General features: G+C 44.9%; 1 protein-coding gene across 5 annotated transcripts in view; it reads right to left on the minus strand.

Moving 5' to 3' along the window:
* The window catches only part of LOC143782270 (poly(rC)-binding protein 3-like), a 2,306,623-nt gene extending 2,294,706 nt beyond the window's left edge, over window positions 1-11,917 (minus strand). For all 5 annotated transcript variants that reach the window (XM_077269554.1, XM_077269555.1, XM_077269553.1 and 2 more), the window contains exon 1: window positions 11,436-11,917. The gene's annotated coding sequence lies outside the window, so the exon portion shown is untranslated. The remainder of the gene's footprint in view (window positions 1-11,435) is intronic.
* Between the last annotated feature and the right edge of the window lie 1,437 nt (window positions 11,918-13,354).

The raw sequence follows: 13,354 nt of genomic DNA on the forward strand, positions 1-13,354 counted from the left end.
CTGCATGACAGTGTATAAGGTAATATGGACACAGCACAACAGTGCATAAGGTAATATGGACACTGCATGACAGTGTATAAGGTAATATGGACACAGCATAACAGTGCATAAGGTAATATGGTCCCTGCATGACAGTGTATAAGGTAATATGGACATTGCATGACAGTGTATAAGGTAATATGGTCACTGCATGACAGTGTATAAGGTAATATGGACACTGCATGACAGTGCATAAGGTAATATGGTCCCTGCATGACAGTGTATAAGGTAATATGGTCACTGCATGACAGTGTATAAGGTAATATGGACACTGCATGACAGTGCATAAGGTAATATGGTCCCTGCATGACAGTGTATAAGGTAATATGGACATTGCATGACAGTGTATAAGGTAATATGGTCACTGCATGACAGTGTATAAGGTAATATGGACACTGCATTACAGTGTATAAGGTAATATGGACACCGCATGACAGTGCATAAGGTAATATGGACACTGCATGACAATGTATAAGGTAATATGGACACTGCATTACAGTGTATAAGGTAATATGGACACTGCATTACAGTGTATAAGGTAATATGGACACTGCATGACAGTGTATAAGGTAATATGGTCACTGCATGACAGTGTATAAGGTAATATGGACACTGCATTACAGTGTATAAGGTAATATGGTCACTGCATGACAGTGTATAAGGTAATATGGACACAGCATAACAGTGCATAAGGTAATATGGACACTGCATGACAGTGTATAAGGTAATATGGACACTGCATGACAATGTATAAGGTAATATGGACACTGCATGACAGTGCATAAGGTAATATGGACACTGCATGACAGTGTATAAGGTAATATGGACACTGCATGACAGTGCATAAGGTAATATGGTCACTGCACGACAGTGTATAAGGTAATATGGACACAGCATAACAGTGCATAAGGTAATATGGACACTGCATGACAGTGTATAAGGTAATATGGACACTGCATGACAGTGTATAAGGTAATATGGACATTGCATGACAGTGTATAAGGTAATATGGTCACTGCATGACAGTGTATAAGGTAATATGGACACTGCATGACAGTGCATAAGGTAATATGGACACTGCATGACAGTGCATAAGGTAATATGGACACTGCATGACAGTGTATAAGGTAATATGGACACTGCATGACAGTGTATAAGGTAATATGGACATTGCATGACAGTGTATAAGGTAATATGGTCACTGCATGACAGTGTATAAGGTAATATGGACATTGCATGACAGTGTATAAGGTAATATGGTCACTGCATGACAGTGTATAAGGTAATATGGACACTGCATGACAGTGCATAAGGTAATATGGACACTGCATGACAGTGCATAAGGTAATATGGACACTGCATGACAGTGTATAAGGTAATATGGACACTGCATGACAGTGTATAAGGTAATATGGACACAGCATAACAGTGCATAAGGTAATATGGACACTGCATGACAGTGTATAAGGTAATATGGAGACTGCATGACAGTGCATAAGGTAATATGGACACTGCATGACAGTGTATAAGGTAATATGGTCACTGCATGACAGTGCATAAGGTAATATGGACACTGCATTACAGTGTATAAGGTAATATGGACACTGCATGACAGTGTATAAGGTAATATGGTCACTGCATGACAGTGCATAAGGTAATATGGACACTGCATTACAGTGTATAAGGTAATATGGACACTGCATGACAGTGCATAAGGTAATATGGATACTGCATTACAGTGTATAAGGTAATATGGACACTGCATGACAGTGCATAAGGTAATATGGACACTGCATGACAGTGTATAAGGTAATATGGTCACTGCATGACAGTGCATAAGGTAATATGGACACTGCATGACAGTGCATAAGGTAATATGGACACTGCATGACCGTGTATAAGGTAATATGGATACTGCATGACAGTGCATAAGGTAATATGGACACTGCATGATGGCTGGGTCTCTGAGTACTTGTAAGTGCTCAGAGATTTAGTTTTTATTGCCGCAACTGAATGATTTACATCTGATAGCCAGCATAAGTACATGTGGGGGTTGCCTTGTTGCTAGGGAATCCCCACATGTAATCAAGTTGGCTAACAGATACAAATCATTCAGCTGCCGCGATGAAAACTAAATCTCCGAGCACTAAAAAATACTTGGAGGACACACGAGCGTATACTCGCTCATCATTATTTCTTACTGCTTCTCTGCTGTATAGTCTGTGCAACTCTGGTACACAATTGGCTGTACTGTTGCTTTTGACATACAGTATGCTTCACCTGGATTGTTCTCTCTGATCTTCCTCCCTTTTCTAAGTCTTTGGTTTTGACATCTACAGCCGTCGTTCTACCAGCATATGTTGTAAGTGTGATACTGCTAATAGAAGGAATTAATCTTAGTGATAGTTGCAGGAGATGTGCAGAGGACTACCTAAAGTTGTTGGTACTTCAGCTCAGAGTGAGAACACAAATGCACTAGGGGAATGTGCTGTCAGTGCAAGGTATAAAGAGTCCCAAGGAGAAGGTATGACACCATTATGGAAGAGTAAGGTGTTATACAATCATAGTAGGATCATAGTAGTAGGCTTGTCCTTCTGAAATAAGGCAAGGAGAAGGAAAAGCATTTGACCTGGAGGTGGTGGACTAGACCAGTGGTCAAAAGATATGGCAGTAAGGTCTGTGAAGAGCTGAAAAGAAGCCTTGTCTGCCAAAGAAGAAAGAGACAAGCAGCAAGCAGCATGGCTGTTTTGTATGCACAGTATGGTGAGCTAGTAAAGTGACCAGTAGTAATCTGGCTCTTGCGTAGTTGTGCCATGTAGGAGGTGAACCTACAAATGTTCCATGTGGCCAACTGTTAAACCCGTTATGGTTGGTGTGTGGAAAATGCTATCAGTGCATATGATGAATTTATATACATAGGATTTCTATAGTCCTGCCATATGGTAAAATGGCTCTTTTTCACATTTTAAGTATAGGTGAGTATGCTTTTAAATACAAATAGATTCGTCAAGAAAGGTTTAACTTGAATAATATATTTTTAAATAAACACCACACATGCAACTGCTCAGCATAAAGTAACACATGCCGGGGGTACATTCACAACATATACATCAGATCTTCCTAGGGTGTACACTGCTAACATGGGAACAGAGCCTTGATTGCAATTTTCCCAATCTATGTTTAGTCATTTCTCAGTGTTGCCACTAAACAATATGACAAGCTGATACTGTATATGTAGGATGAGATAGAAATACAAACATCAATGTCATTTATTTTGCTATTTTGTGGATATTTACTTCCTGATGTCTCCATTCTCCTCATTGTGGTTGTTTGTGTTTTTTTCCATCATCAAACAGAATATATAGATTTAGAAATGAGAAAATAAAACTTATCTAATGAGGAAAACATAACCATGGAGGTAAATCTATGTCAGGGTTCTAAAATTAAGCACTGGGAACCTTCGACTACATTGCATTTCAGCCTGGATGAGATGTAAGACAGTAAACACTGCTCCCCTTTTCCAGCTACAGATTTCCTGACGTTAAAGGCCCCGTCTCACATAGCGAGATCGCTAGCGAGATCGCTGCTGAGTCACAAGTTTTGTTACGCAACAGCGACCTCAGTAGCGATCTCGCTATGTGTGACACGTACCAGCGATCAGGCCCCTGCTGCGAGATCGCTGGTCGTGTCAGAATGGCCTGGACCTTTTTTTGGTCGTTGAGGTCCCGCTGACATCGCTGAATCGGTGTGTGTGACACCGATCCAGCGATGTCTTCACTGGTAACCAGGGTAAACATCGCGTTACTAAGCGCAGGGCCGCGCTTAGTAACCCGATGTTTACCCTGGTTACCAGCGTAAATGTAAAAAAAAAACAAACAGTACATACTCACCATCTGTTGCCCGTCAGGTCCCTTGGCGTCTGCTTCCTGCTCTGACTGAGCCGCCGTACAGTGAGAGCAGAGCGCAGCAGTGACGTCACCGCTGCGCTCTCACTTTCCGGCCGGATCAGTCAGAGCAGGAAGCAGACGCCAAGGGACCTGACGGGCAACAGATGGTGAGTATGTACTGTTTTTTTTTTTTTACATTTACGCTGGTAACCAGGGTAAACATCGGGTTACTAAGCGCGGCCCTGCGCTTAGTAACCCGATGTTTACCCTGGTTACCCGGGTGCTACAGGGGGACTTCGGCATCGTTGAAGACAGTTTCAATGATGCCGAAGTCGTTCCCCTGATCGTTGGTCGCTGGAGAGAGCTGTCTGTGTGACAGCTCCCCAGCGACCACACAGCGACCACACAGCGACGCTGCAGCGATCAGCATCGTTGTCTGTATCGCTGCAGCGTCGCTGTGTGAGACGGGGCCTTAAAGCTCATGGACCTAAGTTTTGTATAAAATAAATTAGCAATACAGAACAAGATAGACTCACATCACTGAGATAGGAGATGAGCATTGACTTGTAAAATTCTACAGAGAGGAGGATGGAAGCTCTGGAGGAACACAGATATTATGCTGCAAGTTCTCATGGAATGACAGTTAGAATTTAACTTCTTTTATATAATATATATTTAAATTCTAACTATGATGTCAAGTGAACTTGTAGCAGAACATCTAGGTCTGCCTCCAGCTCATCCCACTTTCCTCCTCCCATCCTCATACAATCTCATTAGGAACAACTGGCTTCTCCTACCTCAGTAAAGTGAAAATCTGTATACATTTCACATAGCTTTTACCATTGACTTGAGATTGAAAGTTAAGTCCTGGAGGAGAAAGTAGTAGTAGCTCCTAATGAGATTATATGAAGATGGGAGGATGGAATGAGGACAAGCTGGGGGCAGACAAGGAGAAAGTAGTAGTAGCTCCTAATGAGATTATATGAAGATGGGAGGATGGAATGAGGACCAGGTGGGGGCAGACAAGGAGAAAGTAGTAGTAGCTCCTAATGAGATTGTATGAAGATGGGAGGATGGAATGAGGACCAGCTGGGGGCAGACAAGGAGAAAGTAGTAGTAGCTCCTAATGAGATTATATGAAGATGGGAGGATGGAATGAGGACAAGCTGGGGGCAGACAAGGAGAAAGTAGTAGTAGCTCCTAATGAGATTATATGAAGATGGGAGGATGGAATGAGGACCAGGTGGGGGCAGACAAGGAGAAAGTAGTAGTAGCTCCTAATGAGATTGTATGAAGATGGGAGGATGGAATGAGGACCAGCTGGGGGCAGACAAGGAGAAAGTAGTAGTAGCTCCTAATGAGATTATATGAAGATGGGAGGATGGAATGAGGACCAGCTGGGGGCAGACAAGGAGAAAGTAGTAGTAGCTCCTAATGAGATTATATGAAGATGGGAGGATGGAATGAGGACAAGCTGGGGGCAGACAAGGAGAAAGTAGTAGTAGCTCCTAATGAGATTATATGAAGATGGGAGGATGGAATGAGGACCAGGTGGGGGCAGACAAGGAGAAAGTAGTAGTAGCTCCTAATGAGATTGTATGAAGATGGGAGGATGGAATGAGGACCAGCTGGGGGCAGACAAGGAGAAAGTAGTAGTAGCTCCTAATGAGATTATATGAAAATGGGAGGGTGGAATGAGGACCAGCTGGTGGCAGACAAGGAGAAAGTAGTAGTAGCTCCTAATGAGATTATATGAAGATGGGAGGATGGAATGAGGACCAGCTGGGGGCAGACAAGGAGAAAGTAGTAGTAGCTCCTAATGAGATTGTATGAAGATGGGAGGATGGAATGAGGACCAGCTGGGGGCAGACAAGGAGAAAGTAGTAGTAGCTCCTAATGAGATTATATGAAAATGGGAGGGTGGAATGAGGACCAGCTGGGGGCAGACAAGGAGAAAGTAGTAGTAGCTCCTAATGAGATTATATGAAGATGGGAGGATGGAATGAAGACCATCTGAGGGCAGACAAGGAGAAATTAGTAGTAGCTCCTAATGAGATTATATGAAGATGGCAGGGTGGAATGAGGACCAGCTGGGGGCAGACAAGGAGAAAGTAGTAGTAGCTGCTAATGAGATTGTATGAAGATGGGAGGGTGGAATGAGGACCAGCTGGGGGCAGACAAGGAGAAAGTAGTAGTAGCTCCTAATGAGATTGTATGAAGATGGGAGGATGGAATGAGGACCAGCTGGGGGCAGACAAGGAGAAAGTAGTAGTAGCTCCTAATGAGATTATATGAAGATGAGAGGGTGGAATGAGGACCAGCTGGGGGCAGACAAGGAGAAAGTAGTAGTAGCTGCTAATCAGATTGTATGAAGATGGGAGGGTGGAATGAGGACCAGCTGGGGGCAGACAAGGAGAAAGTAGTAGTAGCTCCTAATGAGATTATATGAAGATGGGAGGGTGGAATGAGGACCAGCTGGGGGCAGACAACGAGAAAGTAGTAGTAGCTCCTAATGAGATTGTATGAAGATGGGAGGGTGGAATGAGGACCAGCTGGGGGCAGACATAGATATTCTGCTGCAAGTTGATTAGAAAATACAGTTAAAATATAAATCTATGGTAAAAAAAAATAAGGGTGTCATTTCAGGAGAACTTGCAGCAGAATGTCTGTGTCTCCCTCTAGCTTCTCCCTCCTCCCCTTTTCATACAATTCTAATTGTCATAATGAGAAAGTCTGCATTCACTAAAGACAGATTTTACCCCAGAACTGAGGGTGAAAAATCCAACCTTGAGAAGAAAAAGCAGATTTCTCCGATAATATACATTACAAAATGTCTTACTTTCACATGTATTATTGATTAAAGGAATAAGTATTAAAATGGCGGTTACACTGTAATTCTACTGTGGGTGTCTAGAATCAGGGCTGTGGAGTTGGAGTCGTGGAGTCGGTGTCATGGAAATTGAGGGGTCGGAGGTTTTGGATTACCGACTCCACAGCCCTGTGTAGAATGGCAAGTTTGATGATAATAAAGGCTGAAAAGAAAGCTAACATAGAAGTGATGAATGCTTTCCTGATATTGGTATATTCCAGGCTTGCAATCTGTGGGTACATTTGATACTAAAGTATCCAGTAACTTAGCATCGCCGTATACAGTAGCACATTGCATTGTAGCAGATGGAGAAATTGGATTACGATAATTCATAGAAGCACAAGGCAATAAACCTGAAGGAAGCAGGAAGAAGTCTCCAGCTCAGTCATTACTGAAATGAGAATTTGGCATGGAAACTAAAGAGACGCATTAATTAACAAGATGAGCACGTTATGTAAGCTCCTATGCACCAAAGAACAATTATTCATTTTACATGCAACTTCCTGATGTAGATGAAGAAAAAGGTGCAGCGGCAATTTTCACCTCTATCTTCTTTATCTTCGATCCCAGATTTAAGGGATATATGAAAGTAGTGGGTAACGTGGGGACATATCTGGTGATGGCACTCATCAGCATCCGTCCACTGCAATCTAATGAAAAGGCGCCCCAAAGGAATGGAGGAGAGGATTTTTTACACCCACAATATTTCTAGGCAACTTGACAATCACCTTTAGCTTTTTCATATATTGGTATCAAGGAAAAGCAAAATAAACCATGGAATGCCCAACCTTTTGTAGGGCAAAGTAGCGTTCGGGTACGGGCACACAGTGATTCAAATTGGTGAAAAACACTGCAAGAATTGACATGTTGAGATCTGAAATGGCTTCTAATCTGCAAGGAAACAATTAGCAGCATGGGCATGAGAGTTCAGACATTTCAGTCACTTTGCTGGGACAGAAAAATACAAGGTTTATTTATTGTGGAAAAAATGAGCAGAAAAAAAACTACACTAAAAATACGGCAAAAGCGCAAGGTGTGAACATATCTTAGGGTGTGTGTCCACGGTCAGTAAACGCTGCTTGTTTGACGCTGCGCAGAGCTGCAGCGTCAAACACGCAGCGTCCAGATGTTCCAGGATAGTGGAGGGGATTTTTTGAAATCCCGTGTCCACTATGCGTGGAAACCCGCATGCGTAGGCCCTGCGACTCCGGACATGCTGCGCGTCTTTTCAGATCGCAGCATGTCCGTTCACCTTGCGGGGACGCTGCGTCCCCGCAAGGCATAACACAGGGCCCTATGGGAGGGGGCCGATGATCCCGGATGTGTACAGTTAACACATCCGGCATCATCGCGTCCCAGAAGGGGGCGGGGCTTAGCGCCGAGCGGCTTTGCCGCTCCGACGATACCGCCGGCCATCCTGAACGTGGACACGCAGCCTTAGGGTATGTGTCCACGTTCAGGAAACGCTCAGTTTTTGACGCAGCATTGAGCAACATGCATAAAAAACGCAGCGTCCAGATGTTACAGTATAGTGGAGGGGATTTCATGAAATCCTGTCTCCACTATGCAGTAAAAGACGCATACGGCACACCCGAGAAAACTCACATGCGGCGCGTCTTTTAAGAACGCAGCATGTCATTACATTGCAGAAAAAACTCAAGGACAACGCAGGTGACCTGCCAGTGACCTCAGGTGCAGATTTGGTCAGGATTTTACCTGCATAAAATCCTGACCAAATCCTGAAGCAATCCTGAATGTGGACACATACCCTTATAGGTAGAAAGACTTGTCGGAGGGAGATCTAGCTTTTGTTTTTCAAGAACAAGCAAGAAAATGAGAGGACGCATGTTGCTATTATTACTGAGTAGCCAGAGGAAACACTCTTCTAAGGATGGACGCCGAGGTTCATCTGATAGGCAGTTCATGGTTTTCATCAATGAGAACTCAGCACACAAGTAAAGAAGTCTCCATTACTCTAGTATTTTCCGAAATCTGATATTATCACAAGTCATGTATTCAGGAGGGCAGGAACACACTATTCTTAATACCGAGCAATTTCAGCCATTTTTTAGTCTGTCATGGCTCAGATTGTGTGCTGTAAATGGTTCTCACTCTGATGCTTCAGAAAGCTAAAAAAAATAGGTATCAGCCATTTTGTGGTTCCACCACGCTTCCCCCAGTCAGAGAGGGGCCTTCACACTTGAGGTTTAGTTAAGAGTATTAGACCCCTAAGAAGCACAGTGCCGAATTCAGAACCACATAAAGGGCTTTTATTGATCAGGTGACAGGTCCTAACTCTGAAGAACACTTTCTGCATAAATACTGCCTTAGGATAATTGCTCATGAAACGCCTACGGCCTAAAGCAGCACTTGGTTATTGAGTACACCACTATAAAAACCATGTTTTGAGATTGGATCCAGTTACAACTCGTTCATGGTTGTGTGACCAGATTCGAAGCGATCTTTGTGTTTAGTGCCTTTCTAATTGCTGTTCCTCTCAGGTCTAAACACTTTTATGAGGATGTCTGTGGATACACTTAGGACATTGCCTGGTCACGCTTCTATTTCCAGTGACTTTACCTGAATTAATCAAACGTTTGAAATCAGAAGAAAAGCGTCATTAGTAGAATCCATCAGATCAATGAACTAAATTATCAGTGAGGTACAGCCTTAACATGGGTGCTGTGCCAGATGAGGAGGCATCTGATCATCCTCCAGCTGCAAGGCAGTGCTTCCCTCAGCTGTCATCTCCAGAATCTAGGCCACTGTTTGCAAACTTCAAACCTCCCCCATGATGTGAAATGAGCTTATTGATGTGATTAGGAAAGATCAGAGAGTGCAATTATATAACGTAGAGCCTGTGCTGGAGAAATATCTGATCCAGAACATAATCAGCCTGATATTGTCACTTCAGCCAGGACATGGCTCGGCTCCCTATACACATTGGGTCACTTATATGTTTCACCACATCCGTGTGTGTCCGCAGCACATTACTTTGTATTAGGAAAATAAGACCTATCAATCTAGAACGCGTAACCGCCGCTTATCCAGGTCTATTTATGATTTAGTGTTCCCACCATAATCTGGAGCTCATCTCCTGAATGAAGCCCCATGGTGTGCTCATCTTCTGCTGGCAACATGCTGTGTAATTCACCTTACAAGGAGTAATCCCATCCCTGCGTAATATTGATGGCTTTGAACTCTGTGAAATCAGAACTTGCATTCCATTTCTATATATATAACATTGCAGCAATATCTCCAAAGCACATGTCCTAATTATAATTATGGCACAGTAATGAGAAGCTTCCCATGGTGCTAATTGTCTATGTTGAGTAATGTACAGCATCCAAGCCAGCCTCCTCTGCATACATCTACTTCAACATGACTCCTTTGATAATTGACCTGGGTATGAACCATAATGGATCTGAAGTAAAGCATGCAGGCCAGGACATTTCTATCTATGGTGTCTCTGAAGGTTGAAGACATTCTATAGCAAGTGTTCTGTGTGTCCTCCTGTGGACAGAGGCCTGTTGAGTTGAGTCTTCTATATGGCACCTAACTCAGTGACCCCCTCTCTCTAATCTCCTATCTACAACATATCAAAAGACAATGTAGCAATCCCTGAATGGCCAGGGTTCCTCCAGCACAGAACTTGGTGTCCCACCCCAGCCTCATCATTGCCTCCCCTGCCCTTCCATCAATGTCTACCCTACATTTCCTACACTTCACCTCTACATAAGTCACATATGGCTTTGGCATAGGAATGCACCAACACCCTTCACCCATGCTCTCACCCCCTGGGGCATCCATGTTCTCACCCTCTGGAGCATCCATGTTCTCACCCCCTGGGGCACCCATGTTCTCACCCCTTGGGGCACCCATGTTCTCACACAGTGGGCACCCAAGTTATCACACCGTGGGCACCCATGTTTTCACCCCCTGGAACACCCATGTTCTAACCCCCTGGGGGATCCATGTTCTAACCTCCTGGGCACCCATGTTCTCACCCCCTGGGGCATCCATGTTCTCACACTCTGGGCACCAATGTCCTCACCCCCTGGAGCACCCAGGTTCTCACCCCATAGGGCATCCATGTTCACACCCCCTAAGGCACCCATGTTCTCACCCCTTGGGGCACCCATGTTCTCACACAGTGGGCACCCAAGTTATCACACCGTGGGCACCCATGTTTTCACCCCCTGGAACACCCATGTTCTAACCCCCTGGGGGATCCATGTTCTAACCTCCTGGGTATCCATGTTCTTACCCCCTGGGGCATCCATATTCTCACACGCTGGGCACCCATGTTCTCACCCCCTGGAGCACCCAGGTTCTCACCCCATGGGGCATCCATGTTCTCACACTCTGGGCACCCATGCTCTCACCCCCTGGGGCACCTATGTTCTCACAGCCTGGGCAGGGTCAGCACAACCCGAAGCTCCTCAGCACAGAAAGCAGAGTTCCTGATGGCCACACCTAAAACTTCCAGAATCTAGAGGCAGCTGCTGGCACAGATTCCTGGCTCATGGTCACCCCATTATCGGCTCCCATGATCACACACCATCAGAGGACAGTGTAACCCATGCATTCCCGGAACACAAGAAAAGCGGAGGAGAAAGTGCAGAAAAGACACAACTCACCTGGACAAGGGGTGCTGGGGTCACAGAGGAGCAAGGAAGGGCTGGTGCTGATGTTTAGTTATTAAACACACAAGACACAAGGAGGAAAGAAGAGTAGAGATGAATGAGGAAGAGGAAGGTAGAGTTCTACTTCAGGTGGGGGAGGGAGGCAGAAGTCTGTCAGGAAGAATAATCCCAAGTCAAAGTGGAAAATAGCTCAGGCTCGTTCACATGAAGAAAACAGTGGCAGCAAGTGCTGCAGTGGTGAGAGCGAGATCTATAGATCCAAGATTTGAAGGCCGATCTCCTCCGATCACATCCACCAGCAGATGCTCAATGAGAACATTCCGGCTCTGTGCCTGTTCTCCCAGCAGCAGCAGCAGCAGCAGCAGCAGCAGCAGCAGCAGCAGAGCTCTCGGGTTCCCCTGTGATCTGCAGCTCAGTGCACACTGGCACGTACAGCACAGAAAGGAGGCACCGGCTGGGAGAGGGCTGGCACCACCACGCCTCCTGCTGCTGCCCACTCCAGGTAGATCCACAAGCTCTACATATCACTGCTACTATCACTCCCATCATCTCAGGATCACCTCCTATACAGCACTGCTACTATCACTCCCATCATCTCAGGATCACCTCCTATTCAGCACTGCTACTATCACTCCCATCATCTCAGGATCACCTCCTATACAGCACTGCTACTATCACTCCCATCATCTCAGGATCACCTCCTATTCAGCACTGCTACTATCACTCCCATCATCTCAGGATCACCTCCTATACAGCACTGCTACTATCACTCCCATCATCTCAGGATCACCTCCTATACAGCACTGCTACTATCACTCCCATCATCTCAGGATCACCTCCTATATTGCACTGCTACTATTACTCCCATCATCTCAGGATCACCTCCTATATTGCACTGCTACTATCACTCTCATCATCTCAGGATCACCTCCTATACAGCACTGCTACTATCACTCCCATCATCTCAGGATCACCTCCTATACAGCACTGCTACTATCACTCCCATCATCTCAGGATCACCTCCTATATTGCACTGCTACTATTACTCCCATCATCTCAGGATCACCTCCTATATTGCACTGCTACTATCACTCTCATCATCTCAGGATCACCTCCTATACAGCACTGCTACTATCACTCCCATCATCTCAGGATCACCTCCTATACAGCACTGCTACTATCACTCTCATCATCTCAGGATCACCTCCTATACAGCACTGCTACTATCACTCCCATTATCTCAGGGTCACCTCCTATACAGCACTGCTACTCTCACTCCCATCATCTCAGGATCACCTCCTATACAGCACTGCTACTATCACTCCCATTATCTCAGGATCACCTACTATATAGCACTGCTACTATCACTCCCATTATCTCAGGATCACCTACTATATAGCACTGCTACTATCACTCCCATCATTTCAGGATCACCTCCTATACAGCACTGCTACTCTCACTCCCATCATCTCAGGATCACCTCCTATATTGCACTGCTACTATCACTCCCATTGTCTCAGGATCACCTACTATATAGCACTGCTACTATCACTCCCATCATTTCAGGATCACCTCCTATACAGCACTGCTACTCTCACTCCCATCATCTCAGGATCACCTCCTATATTGCACTGCTACTATCACTCCCATTATCTCAGGATCACCTCCTATATAGCACTGCTACTATCACTCCCATCATCTCAGGATCACATCCTATATAGCACTGCTACTATCACTCCCATCATCTCAGGATCACCTCCTATACAGCCCTGCTACTATCAATCCCATTGTCTCAGGATCACCTCTTCTACAGAACTGCTGCTATCACTCTCATCATCTCAGGATCACCTCCTGTCCAGCACTGCTACTATCACTCCCATCATCTCAGGATCACCTACTATACAGCACTGCTA

This window comes from Ranitomeya variabilis, chromosome 6, assembly GCF_051348905.1.
Source record: "Ranitomeya variabilis isolate aRanVar5 chromosome 6, aRanVar5.hap1, whole genome shotgun sequence".
Taxonomy (NCBI): domain Eukaryota; kingdom Metazoa; phylum Chordata; class Amphibia; order Anura; family Dendrobatidae; genus Ranitomeya; species Ranitomeya variabilis.